General features: G+C 43.5%; 1 protein-coding gene and 1 long non-coding RNA gene across 2 annotated transcripts in view; one reads left to right on the forward strand and one right to left on the reverse strand.

The window, feature by feature from the left end:
• CSMD1 (CUB and Sushi multiple domains 1) overlaps window positions 1–17829 on the forward strand; it is a 1664412-nt gene that overhangs the window by 1247511 nt on the left and 399072 nt on the right.
• On the reverse strand, window positions 7660–17822 carry LOC116660077. The gene is made up of 3 exons (XR_004315450.1): window positions 14446–17822; window positions 12660–12788; window positions 7660–7963 (listed from the first exon to the last, which is right to left on the reverse strand). It is a non-coding gene; the product is annotated as an uncharacterized LOC116660077 (long non-coding RNA).

A 17829-nucleotide genomic window follows, 5' to 3' on the forward strand; every position in this document is an offset into this window, starting at 1 on the left:
GCTGGGAAAAAATAAAATTAACTTTTATCTGAATAAAGTAACTTTGTAGAGTAAACCCTCATCATGATTCTTAGATTAAACTTAGGTGAAAAAATATACATGTGTGTGAAATAATTTATATATGTGAAATTATATATATAAAGGAAAGACAAAGTTACATTACAATAAAATGTATTGATGGAAGTAGTTTTAACGAGTTTGAATATGCCTTTTGTTTCTGCTTGTACGTCCACAAGCCGAGGGCAGAGGAAGGGTTTTGGAGGCTTTACAGATTTTTAGAAACTGAAATATTAATGTGCTAAAATTTAAAGTGAATAAGCACCTCTTATCAATATCTATTTTAAATAAAGAAAAAAAATGGTACCATACAAGCCAGCATGTCCACACCATTCAGTGCGTCGTCTTGTTTAATGCCATTAGCTAGATGAATTTGTCTTTGGAGTTAGGGTTGAGGCCCAGACCATCACCCCTATGGAGTCATCATTTGAATCCACAGTGAGACCTTGTTTTCTCTTAGTTTACGCTGGGGGTGCTCTGTGTCAGCTGAGGGCGCTCCACTGTGTCCCCGCGACTGGAGCTCACAGTCCCTGAAAGGGCACTGCGTGTGCGTTCATCTCTGACTGAGGGCCCGGTGCCTGCATTTCTGATCATCAGGATCCAAATTCAAGTGTAAATAATGCATTAGCTACAGGTATCAGCTCCAAGTGTGATTTCCACCAAGATTGAAAGAAAGTTTGGATTGGCCACCATACATATTTTATGAAAAGAACACAGAGTTATGGTTGTTAAAGACCAGGACTTGTGTGTGTACACTGATGCACACAATCCATGTAAAAACACCTGATACTGTTCTCTCCTTGCTAACGTGGTGTTCATTTTTCCTCTTAGGGCTGTTTCTCTATTACGTTTTTAATATTTTATTATTTTTGAGCAGTTTTAGGTCCACAGCAATACTAAGCAGAAGGTACAGAGGTTTTCCACACACCCACTGCCTGCACACATGCACAGCCTCCCCCGCCGTCAACATCCCCACCGAACGGCACCTCTGTTACCACTGAAGAGCCTGTGCTGACCATCATCATCTCCCAAAGTTCACAGTTCACATTTTGGTTCCCTCTTGGCATTTCACATTCTATGGGTTTGGACAAATGTGTTATGACACATCCACCATTATGGTATCACACAGAATATTTCCACTGCCCTAAAAATCCTCTGTTCTTTTTTTTTAAACATTGTAAAATTCAAACTTCTTTGGATTTAGCTCTATGTTTACTGAACTTGGAGAACAAAAGAGGTTACTGTTTTCTTACACATGTCTACTAGATGTATTCAATAATTGAACATGTATGCTAGAGTCTATGTGATATTAATGGAGAGACGGTCGTCATCATTTACTTTAATGTCGGAAACACGTAAACACCAGCAAGGGAGATACAGTTCACTTCCCCATCATTAGTTTGTCACAGTGTCCTCTGCCATCTCTTGACGGTAATTTAGTTCTTTCTTATAAAAATTTCTCTTTGGTGTTAAAAAGAAAGCCAGAGTTCTAGGGAATCGTCACTTTGCAAAGATTAACTAAAAGCTGGCCAACATGATCTGCATTATGTTTCTGCAGCTGTAAAGATTACCATCCTGGCTGGTTTTGATTCTCTCCTTTGATTTCAAATGATCTCATGCAGCCGCTCAAGTTGAACGCTGGCAGAACAGCTTTCATTAAATACCACTGCCTAAACTTGGAGGCTGGAGACCTAAGGGAAGGGACTGTAATCGATTTTCCTGGGCAGTGTAGAGGGATTGTCAGGGCGTCCGAAGTAGCTTAAGAGCAGCTCAGCAGCCGGGAGCATGCTTCCTGCTGGCAGAGTTTTGAGTTAACTTAAGAGGAAGTGTACTTCTCTCCTCAAGGGCGCCGGGGCAAAGAAACCAGTAACAGCGAGAGAAGACGACGTCAGAATCAAGTAAGGGAGTCTGGCAACAGGCAGAACAAAATGATACCTTTTGAGAATGTATTTTAGTCCAACCCTTTAATTTAATTCTTCAATAATTTCGACTTCTTTGTTTCTAAAAGAATTCGAGAAATTCAAAAATAAAATTTTCCACAAGGAATGAGATTCAGAAGGTCAAATGGGGAAAGTTAGGTTCATATTAAGCTGATACCTTTTTCTCCTGAAAGAAAACCCTTGCCAATCTCCCTTAGCACGGTAAGCCTATGGATCATTACTGCTAATCGGCCTATCTCTAGAGAGAAAAATCAAAGATGGTCTCTTTAGATAGCAGCATGCAAGGTAAAGGAAATGCAATTTTTTTGCCTATTTAATTTATTTTGTTTTTTTCTTGGAATATAGTCAATTTATAATGTTGTGTTAATTTTTGGTATACAGTATAGCAATTCATTTATGTATATATATGTATATATGTATATATATATTATGTGTGTGTGTGTGTATGTGTGTATATATATATATATATATATATATATATATAAAAATTCCTTTTCATATTCTTTTTCATTCTAGGCCATTACAAGGTATTGAATACAGTTCCCTGTGCTGTACAGTAGGACCTTGTTGTTTATCTACTTTATATACAGTAGTTTGTATCTGCTAATCCCAAACTCCTAATTTCTCCCTCCCTATCCCCTTTTTCCCCTGGTAACCATACATTTGTTTTCTATGTCTATGAGTCTGTCTCTGTTTTGTAAATAAGTTCATCTGTGCCCTTTAAATGGCTTAAAGACACCACAAGCCTCCTAGAAGAGAACACAGGCAAAACATCCTCTGACATAAATCTCAGCCCTGTTCTCCTAGGGTATCTACAGAGGCAACAGAAATAAAAGCAAGAATAAACAAATGGGACCTAATGAAACTTACAAGCTTCTGCACAGCAAAGGAAACCATAAGTAAAACAAAAAGACAACCTACGGAATGGGAGAAGTTTTGCAAATGAAACTGACAAAGGTTTGATCTCCAGAATATATAAGCAGCTCATACGACTTAATAAGAAACAACCAAACAACCCAATCCAAAAATGGGCAAAAGACCTAAACAAGCAATTCTCCAAGGAAGACATACAAATGGCCAATAAGCACATGAAAAAATGCTCAATATCACTAATTATCAGAGAAATGTAAATCATAACTACAATGAGTATCACCTCACACCAGTCAGAATGGCCATCATTCAGAAGTCCACAAACGATAATTGCTGGAGAGGGTGTGGAGAGAACGGAACCCCGCTACACTGCTGGTAGGAATGTAGTTTGGTGCATCCATTATGGAAAACAGTATGGAGGTTCCTTAAAAAACTAAGAATAGACTTACTCTATGATCCAGCAATGCCACTCCTGGGCATATATCCAGAGAAGATTCTAGTTCAAAAAGATACATGGACCCAGTGCTCATAGCAGCCAAGACATGGAAGCAACCTAAATGTCCCTCAACAGATAAATGGATAAAGATGTGGTATGTATGTATGTGTGTGTGAGTGTGTGTGTGTGTGTATATACACACACATATAGTATATATATAGTGATATATATATACATATATATAAAATATACATATATATATGTATATAGTGAAATAATGCCATTTGCAGCAACATGGATGGACCTGGAGATCATCATACCAAGTGAAATAAGGGAAAAAGAGAAAGGAAAATGCCATATAATATCAATTATATGTAGAATCTGAAAAAAAATAGGAAATGCATTTTTTATTAGAACAATAGTTCCTGTTATCATCCCAGATAAGGTCCAAATATGGGCCAACTGTAGTTACTTGGTTATTTTACGTAAATTAAGCTGAACTGTCAGATTCAGTGAATGTACTTTGTGAGCACACTAGTTATTTCACAATCTAGTGCTGAGCGTTGTCTGTGAACCAGGTTCTAGGAGGACACGTCTGTGGTGAGCATCTCACCCACAGGACACCCTCATTGGACTTAGAGTCCATCCTACATGTATTATGTAGACATATCAAACTTTCGCTGCTGCCTCATCGAACAGCCCAGTCACAGTATAGCCACCTGGGAGATGAGGAACTGGGCCGTCAGGTCAAGCTGAGACCTTCGCTCAAAGTCATGCTGAGTCTGATGGTGGATGGAAGCAGCCCAGGTGTGGCTGACTGTACCTGTAGCCACAGCTTCACTCTGGAGCAGCTCACAAAAGCAGGGTCACCAATGCTACAAGCTCTCAGAGCAGGGGGAGGGTACCTCTGCCAGATCTGCAGTGGGTGGTCTGGAGATGAGACCCAGGGGCTAGGATGGTGGTCGAGTAGGAAGGAGACCCATTGGGTGTGAAATTCTGCTCAGACCTTAAGAATGACGAGGAGCATTTCTACATTATGACTTTAAACTGCTAGGTAACATCCCATTGTTTGCAGAAAGCGTTATCCCTTCATCCATCCCCTGTGCTGACGAATGGTCCCAATCTTTGTTTCCTCAAAAGGTTGTTGTTGAGTGATGTCTCTCAGCATTGTAATCAGACAAAAAGAACTATTGTAATCAGACACGTCAATTAACATGTGCCCTGTTCAAGGGAAAGCTGACCTGTGGCTATGTGAGCAGAAGGGAGGCTCTTTACTGACCACAGTCAGAAGTGTGCTGTGTCTCCACAGGGCCGCAGCTGCCAGCTTATTTCCTCACTTCTCTCACATTCATACCCCTAGCACCTATTCTAAGAAGTAAACACAAAATTTCCCTTCTTCCCCGCGTATTACACACCACTGGGGAGCGACTGTGGTTCTCAGAACAAGAGCAGAGGTTTTTCTGCAGGGCTCAGCAAGGCAATTGAAGAGTTATGTCTCTAGCTGGAAAGATAAAGCCGCCTCATATTGCCTTACTGTTATCGTAGCGGCAGCTGCTCCAAACAGACTTCCATCGGGGATACCAGGGGCAATGTATCTTTGCAGTCACTGCCTCAGCCCCGACTGCAGCCAGCTGGCAGACCTGACTATGGAAGAAGCACGTGAGGGTACACAAGTTGCTACAGAAAACATGTTTAAATTGGGTGGCATGGCCAACTTTCCAGTCAGAGGCAAACCCATTCTTACATCATGTGATCCAAGACCTCACATCAATTGGTTGAGTACCAGTGACAGAAAAAGATGTAGCAGACAAGACGGGTACACACAGGGAAGATGGTAGGAGGTGAGATGTGGGACTGTGGGCTGAGTGTGAAGTTAAGGCTGGAGTTCTCACCATGAAATGCAGACTTCCAATTACAAGCCTCAAATAAACGGCTTGAGTGGTAGATCAGAGTGTAACAATCTTAAGTTATTAAGTATCTTTATTAAATATTAATTTAGTACACCAGAACGCACATATTCACTTTTAACATTCTCCATATTTTTAAAGAGCTTGTATGTATTTCTGAGTTTATTCACTATCATCTGCCCGTATCTGTACATTTGCACACAGACATACGTGTAGACACTCACACACCTCATCAAAAATGTATCATAAAAATTTCCCACTACCTGAATTAGATTGTGAGTAAAAGTATAAGCCCTATCACCTATGATGTATTTCTCAGTTTACAATAAATTTTCAGATAACTTTGGATCACTTTATTAACAAACACTGGAGAGGAGGCAAGATGGAGTTGAATGAATACATGACACCTCTTGCGATCCCTGGGACTCAGACTTTTAACCATTATAGTTAAGCATTAGGCCTCTCAGTTCTCATTCCTGAAGGTTCAGTTCATCCAGGAGGCTTTTTTTGTCTTTTCTTTCTGTCTTTAAAAAAAAAAAATTTATTTAGGACTTAAGGTTGCTCAAACCAGCAAATTAGAAAGATGAGGGTCTCCGAAACACAAACTTCGTGGAGGGTTGCCGGAGCATAAATCAGTGTCCTTTATGGAATAATCTGAGAAACTGTACCAATTTTTGGTGAATATTTTTCACTTCTCACTATTGCGTTTACAGTTCTCTTTGTTTCCTTGGTTAAACTGCTATCCTGAGTAATGACTCGATCCTGGAGAATTTATTTGTTTTTAATTTCATGGAAAGGTAATAGCTGAAAAAGTCCTTGGAAAGACCACCTCCCTGGCTTACTGACCATGAGGCTGGAATCCGCCAAGGTTAAGTGGCTCGCTCAAGGTTATTTCTAGAGGGAATGTTTTAAGCTCTCCAACCAAGTGCAGCAGCATCCTATCAAGATTGCACCCTGCGAGGTGGCCCCAGGCAACACAGCTAAATTGGTAGAGCTAGTCTTCTCCTGGAGGCTCCTGTTCCCAAGGCAACCACTCAGGTGGCCCCTGCTCCATCTCGCTCCTCCCTGGCCCTCTCTCCCTGGTGGTGTTCATTTTTGTGACATTCTTCTGGTCCCAGGAATGAAAGCGCATTCCACAGCCATGAGGAAAAAAGTGGTTTCCCTGTGAACAGGTGCAGTTTATCTGAAACAAGCTGAGGGACAGGACCTTCCGCCCCTCCCATGACATCGCCGCTGCTTGTTACCCCCTGCCCAGCTCATCAGCAGCAAGGGCGTGGGGTCAGCCACCTGGCTTCAAACCCCAGCTCCTCCACAGTGGAGCTGAGTCCCTCTGGACAAATGATCTAACCACTCTAAGCCTTAGTTTCTTCATTCACAAAACAGGGATAATAATGGACACCTACTCACAGGTTGTGAGGAATAAATGAAATCTTGCGTGTCTAACATGTAAGCCCCTGATATGTCTTGTTGCTGCCACTGGTGTTATGACTGATTGCTTGTTCAATCCTCCTCCCTGTCTGTGTAGATCCTGTGCTTCATAACTGCTCCCCATCCATAATTTCTGCCTCCTCAATTTTTTGCTGGCCTGATGATACTGATGCTAACTCCTAATCCTTTTCAATACGCCTTGAAGCTTCAGCTCTTCTCCCTGAAGTCTGCATCTTTAATCGTCCTGTAGTGCTGGAATCTGGTCAGCCCAGCCATGGTGGCCACATTGGCCCAAGTGTTCATCCCGGCTGTGTTCACCTGTAGCGGGTTTCAGCTTTCTTAGCAGAGACCGTGGCTGGTGGTGTCATCATATGTCTGCTAGAGAATCCTGAACTCTTCTCAAGACACTCAACACTATGGGGGATTGTATTTCCACTGAAGCTCACTGGTCCTCTGTCTCCTTCCTCCAAAGGCAGGCATTCAGCAAAAACTTGTGTGTGGAGATAAATCTGTAGATACAGAATGCAGACTGGTGGTGGCCAGGGGCTGGGGAGGACAGTGGACAGATGGAGAAACTGCTTACTGGCTATGAGGGGCTTCCCCTTGAAATGATGGAAATGTTTTGGAAATAGACACAGATGGGGTTAACAACATTGTGAATGGACTAAATGCCACTGAATTGTTCTCTTTAAAATGGTTACTTTTATGTTCTATGAATTTCAACTCAATACTTTTCCTTTAATCTATGATATCACAAAAGGACTAGAAAGACCCATCCATATATTCTCACCCCCACCAAAAGAAAAAACAAAAAAACTATTCTTCCCAGTGCAGTGATGCACTGGAGCTAGCAGAGCCCAAGATAAATACAGCTCCATGCAGAGGGGAGAGGCTCCTTCTCCAACCTCTTAGATTCTGTGTCGGGGGCCTGAGAATAAAACTGACATAAGACAGATTAACATAAGGAAAGCAAACAAATGTTACTTAATATTTGTACCTGCACATGGCAGCCTTGATGTGAAAAATGAAGACCACCAAAATGGCTAGGACTAAGAGTTTATAAATATTAAAAACAAAAAACAACCAAAAAAAAAGAACAAAAATATGTAGCAAAGTGAAAAAACAGGAAAATGGATATGGATTTAGGACCATAAATTATAGCAATCACTTTGGAAACATATAGGGGAAACTAGTGGGAGATGAGGGCTATTTCAGTAGGTTTCCTTGTCCAGATCCATTTCAGCATCAGCTCCTCGTCTCTTGCGATGAGACTGTTCTCTCCTCTGGGGTGCAGGGAGGGCACCTTTCTCCCGGGAAATTCCTACCTGCTTTCAGGTAGAAAGGACGAGGGTGAGGAGCCCTTCCTTCCTGCATCTGCTGTTTCTCAAGTCTCTTCACCACCAAAAAAATCAATTTCCAAAAGTGGCATATTTGGGGGTGGCATGTTCTGAACCCATTCCTACACAAAACACCATGGCATCCAAACTTGATTTAGCCTTTCCTCCAGCCTGGCACTGTGATGAGTACTTTACATGCATGTAGAAGCCATGGGTGGTGTCTGCAGGTAGCCCGTCAGCCTGCCTCTGAACTTCCCTGCAGTCAGGGCTTCCTGTGCCTACCCTTCCCCTTCTCTCTGCTTCTCTGCCTGAGGACGCCTTGCTCTTGGAGTCTCCTCTGCACAGAGCAGCCTCGAAGTGCCGGGAGGGTAATGCCCCCTCAGCCAACCAGAGGAAGGACTGGTGGGTAAATCTCTCCACTTTAACCCTCACAGGTTTGCTCTACGTGGTTCGAGAAGGAACCCCAGATGCATTGAAGCTCAGGTGCCCAAAGCAGAAGCTCACTCGTCAGGGAATGTTTTTTCCCTTTCTCCTTCCACCTTCCCAGTCCTAGGACCCCTCCCAGACAGGAGGTGTGCACCCCAGTCCTTGTTTCTGCACCAACTTTTGACCAAACAAAAATTACCTGAATGCGTTATCTCAGCCAGTCCTCCTAGAGGCCTTTGGAGGTGGATGTAAACACTCCATCATTTGCATTAGAACACTGAGAGTAACAGGAAGTCAGAGTGGCTTGCCCAAGGACCCTCGGTTATTAAGTGACAGAACCCAGATTTAACATTGATCTGTGTAACTCCCAAGCTCGTATTCATAAGCCCAACACTGTATTTTATGTAATTGAGTCAAGTTGTAATAATATCCAGCCTGGCTGGGAGAAAGAATATCACCATTTTATAGCCCCTAATGAAATAATGGATCCAGATACCAGTCATCAATAGATCCCGAAATCACAGAAAGGCAGACCATACATTGCGTGCCTCCTGTTAGAAGCACAGAGCATACCTATGAGAAATCCTTGCCAGAAAATCAAACCTGAATCTTATCAAGGCTTTATCCGACTGACAGTTAATAGGACATTCGAAGGACAGAGAAGCAGACAACACACCTTCACAGTAATATGATTAGCAAAATCTAGGAGTGAGAATCTCTACAAAACACAGCTCACTGCATTCAATAAATAAATTGTAGAGCAGATGGCGCAGGGAAGAAATGGCAGGAGAAACTACAGAATTTTAAACAGACTTCAGAGACAGATGCACCAATTACAATAGCGATACCTTATTTGAATCCTAAATATAAAATTAGCTTAATTTTTAAATGAGGTAATTAGGTAAATTTGAATCCTGACTGGATATTTGATGATATCAAGGGATTACCGTGAGTTTGTTTACATATGATAATGGTATCCTGGACATTCATTTTAAAAAGCATCTTACTCTTTTAAGAGATGAATACTGAAGTATTTATGAACTTGTGAATTTAGGGTCTGGAGTTAGCATCAAAACAACCTGGGTAGGGAGGAAGTCATAAGGATATAGGTTTTTAAAAATAATAAAGAATAGCTCTGAGTTGGTAACTTACAGTCGAGTGATGGGTGGACATGGATTCTGTGCATTTTTATCTGTAATTATATTTATTATTGAAATAATTTTTTCATACTAAAAAGGTAAAGAACACAGTGAATATTGGGAAGAAATAAGACTTTGAAGCAGTAAATTAATCTACTTATTATAATGGCTAAAGACACTTTTATCACTGCTAATATGTTTTTCTTAATATCTAGCATAATATAAATTGTGTTGTGTTTGAACATGTCATAATATTGGGTTAAGAGCTTCGTCCGCGTGAGCTCCTAGGTCCTTCTATCAACCTGGAACAGTGGACATTTCTAGGTTCACAAAATGGGATAAGGACAGTGTGCTTGGTGAGGATAGTAAATGCTAGGGAGGTCAATCCCTCAGAAGGAAATCTCAACTTTCTGGCAGAAGGGGTAGCAGAAGGGTGCACTTGTAGGTATTAAGAGCATTTGGTGTGCAAGCAACTCATTGGTGGTTGCAAACTATCAAGTATAATCCTTGCCACTCATGTGTGGCCAGGATGGACATCACTCAGTAGAGAGCAAACGGGTCTGGAAAGCCATCAGGGGTGAAATTCTTTGCTCTGAGCACCCAGGGATTTGCTCTGTCACTGCTCAATGGTGACCAGGCTCAGGGCAACTGAATCCCACAAATTAGGTGGCCTTGGAGCCTGAGAGGTCATCAGAATGGACTTTTGTCCACAAAGATAAATGATTAAGTCAGGGACAATGAATGCAAGGGAGTCCGAATGATCAAGATAGTTTCTCCCTCTAATCTAATCTCTTGGGTAGCCAAAAATATGAGCAGGAAGCCACATTATCCACTTATTTGGTGGAATCACTATTCCAGGGACTGGAAGGACTGGAAGCCATTGTGGTGACCACACCATCTCCTTTGGAGTAGATCTGTTTGCAAATGGAAAAATGTCTGATGGACAAAGGATGAATCAAAGCTTGAGGGTGACCAATGTTCATAGCAGCACTGTTTACAATAGCCAAGACAGGGAAGCAACCTAAATGTCCATCGACAGATGATTGGATAAAGAAGTTGTGTGTGTGTGTGCATATATATATATACACACACGTGCACATGCATGTGCGCACACACACACACACACACACACTTGAATACTACTCAACCATAAAAAAGAATAAAATAATGTGAGTTGCAGCAACATGGGTGGACCTAGGGATTATCACAGTAAGTGAGTGGGGAAAGGGTTTTAGAAAGATGTCTTGTCATCAGATGCACCCCTTGCATCTCACTCACTCTTCCGCACTGAGATACACTAATGAACTCAAACCAGTTATGTGGTCTTATAGTCCTGCTGTGTTCTGGTCACACACTCTTGAGAAGTCTTTTTTTGGGGTGCTGATCCTACAGTATGCCTTGCTGGGGTGACCCACTGCCCCTTTCCAAGTGTGTGGGGGTCATTTCCTCTAGCGGCAGCTAACCGGGCCTACTATTAATAACTGGCGCTTATTCAGGATAACTGAGCTCAGGGCTAGTGAGTGGTGGCAGGACTAGCTTGGAAAGGTCTTGTTCTGAAGTCCTCAAGGAAACACCATCTATTTGCATGTGGGACACATGCCAGGGTGGGTTAAAACATTCCACCAGCAAACACTTAGTCATCGGAGAAGACAGGGAAGACTGCACCTTAATAACCTGAAGTGGCTTTAAGACAGCAGTTACATCCCGAATGTAGTGAATCTTGTCAAGGGAGAATTTGCCACAGAGCCAACAACATAATTTCCTTTAGCTCTCAAATTGCATTTCTCTGGTTGACTTGCTTAAATGACTTGGAGAATTATTATTACCAGATCTTGGATTAGAGGTTTTACTGGTTGACTTGGAGATCTGCCCCAGAAGACAAGTGCATCTTACCCCACTAGAGTAGCTTGCATGGTTTCATGGCATCATGTACAAGTCATTTGAAAATTGTTGGTTCACTGAGTTATTTAGATTTCCCATATGGTCAGTGTCAAGATCTCAGAAAGTCAGATATTTTATAGTATCTTTAAAACATCACCTTTGTTAATATCACTATGTCCTCAGAAAAGGCTTTTAAGTATTAGGAAGTTGTAAAAATCACAGAGGCAAATACTTGTTTTCCATAATCCTGATATTTGCTTTAAAAACTCAAATGTCATCATTAGGTAAATATTACTTTTCAAGGAATAGTTGACAATTTATCTTCAAGTAAGTAATGGCAAATTCCCAAATGTGAAAAACCTTAATATCTGAAGATGATAAGCAGAATTCTCAGATGGCTCCAGTGACCCTTGACCTCCTTTGATGCTCCCCCTTTGAGTGACACGCCGAGACAGCCCTCCCGGGATTAGGCTACATTATGGCGCACAGTCGACTCTAAGGAAAGGACACTGTCTTCAGTAGCCCAGGCCTAATCAAAGGAGCCCTGCCAAGGAGCTCTTCCTGGAAAAGCGATTCTGTGTGTAAGAGATTCAGCATGAGGAAGACTCTCCATTTCCTGGAAGGCGTACGAGGCTACATGCAGGGAAGGGCGGGTGGCCTCCAGAACTGAGCGTAGCCCCTGGTCAGCAGCTGGCAAGAAGACGGAGACCTCAGTCCAACAACCAACACCCTGACTGAGCCTGGAGGAAGAGTCTTCCCAGGGCCCCCAGATGAAGAGTCAGCTTAGCCAACACTTTGAATGTCAGGCCCAAGTCAGAGGACCCAGCTGAGCTGTGCCTGGATTTCAGACCTAAACAATGATGAGACAATATATTCTCGCTCTTCTAGGTGCTGTTGGTGGTACAGCTGCCCCCAGGTGTCTGTGGGGGATTGATTCCAGGACTTCCCTCAGATACCAGACTCTCTAGATGCTCCAGTTGCTTTTATAAAGTGCCTTAGTATCTACGTATAACCCATGCACATCTTCCCGTATGCCTAAAACCATCTCTAGATTACGTGCAGTACTTAATACAATATAAATGCTATGAAAATAGTCGCCAGCACATCCCAAATTCAAGTTTTGCTTTTTGGAACTTTCTGGAAATTAAGACAAAATACTTTCAATCTGTGGTTGACTGAATCCAAGGATGTGGGCCAATTCCAACTTAGTAAGCGGCAATAGAAACTGGTACACTCACCATGACTTGTTCATCTTTCAGTAACCATGGTGCTCCATGGAAAAGCAGACGGTCCATCTCTGAAGTCACAGAAGTGCACAAGCCTTTCTCCTCAAGACAAGCACCACTCTTTCTTGTGCAGCATAAGTCCTGTAAAAGTATTTCCCGGTTCATAAGCAGAGCAGTAAAAAGCATCAAAATTTTAAAAAGCATTAAAAAAACTCAAGGGTTGCTTCATGAAATTAGTTATTTTCATTGCTTCATCCTTGGCGTTTTTAACTCAAGCGTCGTGAGTAACACAATGACCGTGGTGCTGCTGGTGTCCCTGCCTTGATTCATGATGAACAGTTTACCTGGCACGGCTTCTTTACAGCGTGAAAGGAGCAGACAACACCTTAGCATGGATGGGAAAACAGTTTTGACCTAACAGGGGCCCTCAGTCCTTGGGGACCCTGGGCATGAACGTCACTCTTTGAGAAGTGCTAGTGAAGTTGATCTCATCTCTTTTCCAGCTCTTTTTTGGCATCTGTAGGCTGACAATCCCCCAATTCATATTTCTAGTCCAGTCTTTCTCCTTCTTCAGTCTCATATAGCCAAATTCTTAGCTCCATGTCTAATAAGAGGTATATCCAACTCAGCACATCCAAAGCCAAGTCTTACTTCCCTACACAACTTCACTCTCTCCAGACCACTGCATCTTGGTCTATGCATAATGGTCTAATTAGAAAACCTCACCTTAAAGAACTTTAGTTCGTACCCTAGAATCCAGAAAATGCTATTGCAGAACGATTACAGAACACGGTGCTGCAACACATACATTTCACGCCTGGACAGAACAGTTCCACTAATGGAACTTTTCCCACTATGTCCTTTTCTAAGACGAGTTATTAATGGGGATATACTGGGAAAATTGACAGCAGGTCAGATTTATAGATCAGAGAAGAGTTCAAAATTAAGAAAGCAGATTCTCTTCGAGCAAGAACGGTTTCAGATCTGCTCTAGGTAGAGGCAAACATGGCTTATGCTTAGTCAGGATTAGGAGCTTAATCAATATGTTGATTCCTCAGCTTTGTGGCTTCAAACTATTAAAGTCACTTTCAAATTCGTCTTAACTTTTATGGAAGTTCGATGCCATTATATTTAAATTTTTTTGCCTTCAAATGTTTGCCTCCCAAAGACGAAGACATCTGCATTTTGATCTCTCACCGTACACCGTAACTTTTACTTAAGTTTCTGACAAATCCCTGCATGTACAAGTCACTAAACCCACTCACTTTCTACTGGCTTTTGCGGGGTTTTGGTGAGGCAGGAGAAGGAAAGAGGGATGTATCATGTCTCTGACATTTAAGTTTAGCAGTGTTTCCTAATTGTCAGTCACTAGACGGGTCTTCAGTCCCTGCTGTTTCCTTCATACGGCATCTCTCCGAAAATGCCCTGTAATTAATTTCTCCAAAATGGCTTATGATGATTCATTCAGAGAGAAATTTTATTATTCTCACACAAAGAATATACAATTTTTTCCCTTTTATTCAGCACCTTAAGTTTGACTTAATATATTGTTTAATGAAATTAACGAGGCTTTCCCAAAAGCATTGGGGAAAAACAGCAAAATAATAATACTTACAAATAATTGAGGCAAAAGTGGGGACTGAGGAAGTATTTTAAACTGAAAATATCATTAGAATTCAGAAACAAAAAAATGGAAAATTATGTCTATTTCTTGTGCCACTTGTTAGAATGCCCCAAGTGGTCCTGTAGCAGGAGCTGAAGTGAAGATGAGGCCCTCAGCCCCGCGTGGCCCAGTTACCTTTATGGTGTTCATGGTGTGGTCCTGGTGCATCATCTGATGGGTCTAATGAGAAAAAGCTGAGCTGAGAGTTAGTGGAGTCAGTGCCCATTGGTCCTTACCGCTGAGGCTCTGCAATCCTACACCCACCCACCCGCACGCACACACCCAAGTACACACCCGTTCATCCCATGTCCCGGGGGCAGCGCTGCTCACAGATCAAGAAGAATGGATGCAGGGGTTTCACTGATGCATCACTGTCTGTTGGAGAATTGTGAGAGGCTGGAGAGAAACGGCTGTGTTCAGCGCAGCCCAGGCGTCCCGTCACTCAGAAGGCACGGCCGTCAGAGCCTCACCTTATAGGGCTGCTCTGAACGGGGTCCGTGTCTGAAGGCTTCACAACTCTGCCCCGTGAAACCGGGCTCCCAGAGCTTGGTTTACGTGCCTGCCCCCAGACAGCATCTGAGCATCCCCGTGGGTCACGGATGAGAAACGCGCCTTTATCCTCTGTGTGAAAGAACAAAGACCTGGGCCATGGGTGCCATGCGCTCTCCCCACTGTGAATGCCACCCCTGTTGGAGAGGCAGGCAGGTGAACACGAGACAGTCAAAGGCACTGAAAGGCTGCTGGTGGCAGAAAAGCAGTGGCTGTCCTGGGACTTACCGCTAACAGCCCCTGCCCGGGAAGACAGGACACGCGCGTTAGGTAGCTTTCATTGCTTACGCGAATGAATGTCACATGAGCAGCGAGTGGTGGTAAACGATCCATGAGCAGAGGGGGCAGCGGTGGGTCCAGGAGTCGCTGAGGTGATGTCCCCGGACCTTCCCTCTTTTCCTCTCCCTGCACTGTTTTTCTATAAATCGCTAGAATTGGGATTATTTGCTCAAGGCTCTTGATTTTTAGGAAAGCTGGACCAGTTCCCCTCAGTAGTCGGTCCTACGTAAGACTGTCTAGACTGTCTCACCTGCGCTGACACTGAACTTTCGCACTTAAAGGAAACCGTTTTCTAACTTGGAAATGGAAAAACTTGGTCTCATTTTTATTCGCACTCAAAATAATGTGCTTATTCATTTATTCTTTGAGGTAAATCTTACCATTACTGTCTTATGGTTTATAGATGATTTCATGGGGAGTTTAATTTTGTCACTACAATTTTTTATTAATCTGGAAACAATTACTTTTTTATTGGCTTGTTGATGTATTCACACTCAGTTTCTTGCTGACAGGCATGTGCCAGTTTCTCCATTGGAAATTAAGAGGACAGGACATGGTACTCCTCTTGGGGACGGTACTCAGGGACTTAACAGTTTCTTCCCCAACTTCCTTTATGTGGTGAGGTTTCAGTGAAGAAGATGAGGAAAGGAGAGAAGGTGACAGCTCACAACAAATGTAATCATGGGCTGGAAAGCCCTCCCTCCGGTGCCAGGCAGTCCTCCGGCACTTTGCATGGCTAAGACGGGCACACATTGCATGCAGGGACTTCTATTTGTCATTCCATCTACTCTTCAGAACAACTCTGTGAGGCCAGGGACATTGCCTTTATTAAAGGGACCTGAGGTTTGGGGACATTATTAACCTGCCAAGGTGACATCTCTCATGAGGTTTGGAAGGATGGTTATAATTCACACTGGACTCCAAAATCCAAGCTGTGCAAGTGTGAGGCTTTTCCTATCAAAAGAGTAAGAGTTAGAAAAGTAAAACTGGAAAGTTTACGCCTCCGTCTGTCTGGGCTGCTGGAACAACGCACCATAGGCTGGGTGTCCTGCAACAGCAGATGTCTACTTCCATCAGTTCTGGAGGGTGGCGTCCCAGGTCAGGGCTGTGCAGAACTGGAGTCCGGTGAGGGCTTCCAGGTTCGCAGGTAGCAGTCTTCTTCCTGTGTGCTCACTTGGCCGAGGAGGAGGGTGCTCTCTGGGGCCCCTTCAGTAAGGACGCTGCCGCTCCCATTCGTGGGGTCTCCACCCTCACGGCCTCACCACTTCCTAAAGGCCCTACCTCCACACCTCACGATATTAAGGGTTAGGTTTCAATCTATGAACTCTGGAGACACAAACATTCAGATCATAGTGAAACAGGAGGAACTGAATGACAGTGTGAGGAAATAAAAAATATGTAAATTGATTTTTACCCTCAGCTCCTGGCACAGAGTTACTAATACCCTTGTAAGTTTGGGAGTGGTACAAGCGCTGGGGGCGTCTTTTGTCCTCTTGCGCTGGCTCTGCACGGGCTCCTGGGTGGGGCTGCTCATCAGAAAGACCGAGCTATCCTGAGAAGCTTGACGTTTTCAGCCCCATCCCACATCCCCCAGAGACGGAAGAGGGGCTGGAAATGGAGTTAATGGTCCGTCATGCCTGCATGAGGAGGCCTCCGTAAAATCCCAACAGTACGGGGTTCAGAGAGCTTCTGAGTTGGCAAACACATCCACACTGGGAGGGTGACCCCGACTCCACGGGCGCAGAGTTCTTGTGTTGGGGACCCTCAGACCTCGCCCTGTGTGCACCTTCCTCTGCCTGTTCACCTATGTCTCATCTTATTTTATTTTATTGATTGATTGGAGGGGTCCACAGCAGGAGGGTGACCCCAACTCCATCACATCCTTTAATAAACTGGTCAACACAATTAAGTGTTTCCCAGAATTCTGTGAGCCTCCCCTGTAAATTAATCCAATCCAGGAAGAGGCTCCTTGGAACCTCTGATCTACAGTTGTTTGTTCAGAAGCCCGGGGGACAACCTGGACTTGGGACTGGCCTCTGAAGTGTGTGTGCGCGTGTGGGTGTGAGTGTGAGTGAGGGGGATGGTCTGGCAGGACAGAACCCTTACCCTGGGGGATCTGATGCTGTCTCCAGGTAGATGGTGTTAGAACTGAGTCATAGGACACCCACCCAGCTGGTGTCACGGAGAATTAGTTGGTGTCAGAAAAATATCCACACATTTGGTGACCAGAAGTGAAGTGTGTTGTGTGAATCGTAAAGGGGACTCACAGGAAGGCAAAACCCTTTGGGAGAACTGGGTTTTCCTTCACAGCAAGTCAGCAGGAATGACTGCATAGTGTCGTCCAGTCCGAGGACCAAAGAGCGTTCTGTGCGACTGGTGCTCGACCTCCCCTGACAGCCTTGCCCAGTAGCTCACCTGTCACCACGCACGGAGCGGCGTGCGCATCCCTAGGAATACTCCTGCAAGACGTCATGCTTACCTTTCAGCAGAAAACACTTAAGTTAACTCCTTCCGTGTCCGCATTGTAATAAACGGTAGAGGGGAGATTGGAACTCTGGCCTCAATTAAACACCAGTGACTTGCCTTTATTCTGCGTTATCTTCCTAGAGCGAGAGGCAGGAAACAGTATCAGGCTCCTTAACAATTCAAGCCCTTCATTTAACTAGTGAGCAAGGCTGTGGCTCAGGATTT

This window comes from Camelus ferus, chromosome 26 (genome assembly GCF_009834535.1).
Source record: "Camelus ferus isolate YT-003-E chromosome 26, BCGSAC_Cfer_1.0, whole genome shotgun sequence".
Taxonomy (NCBI): domain Eukaryota; kingdom Metazoa; phylum Chordata; class Mammalia; order Artiodactyla; family Camelidae; genus Camelus; species Camelus ferus.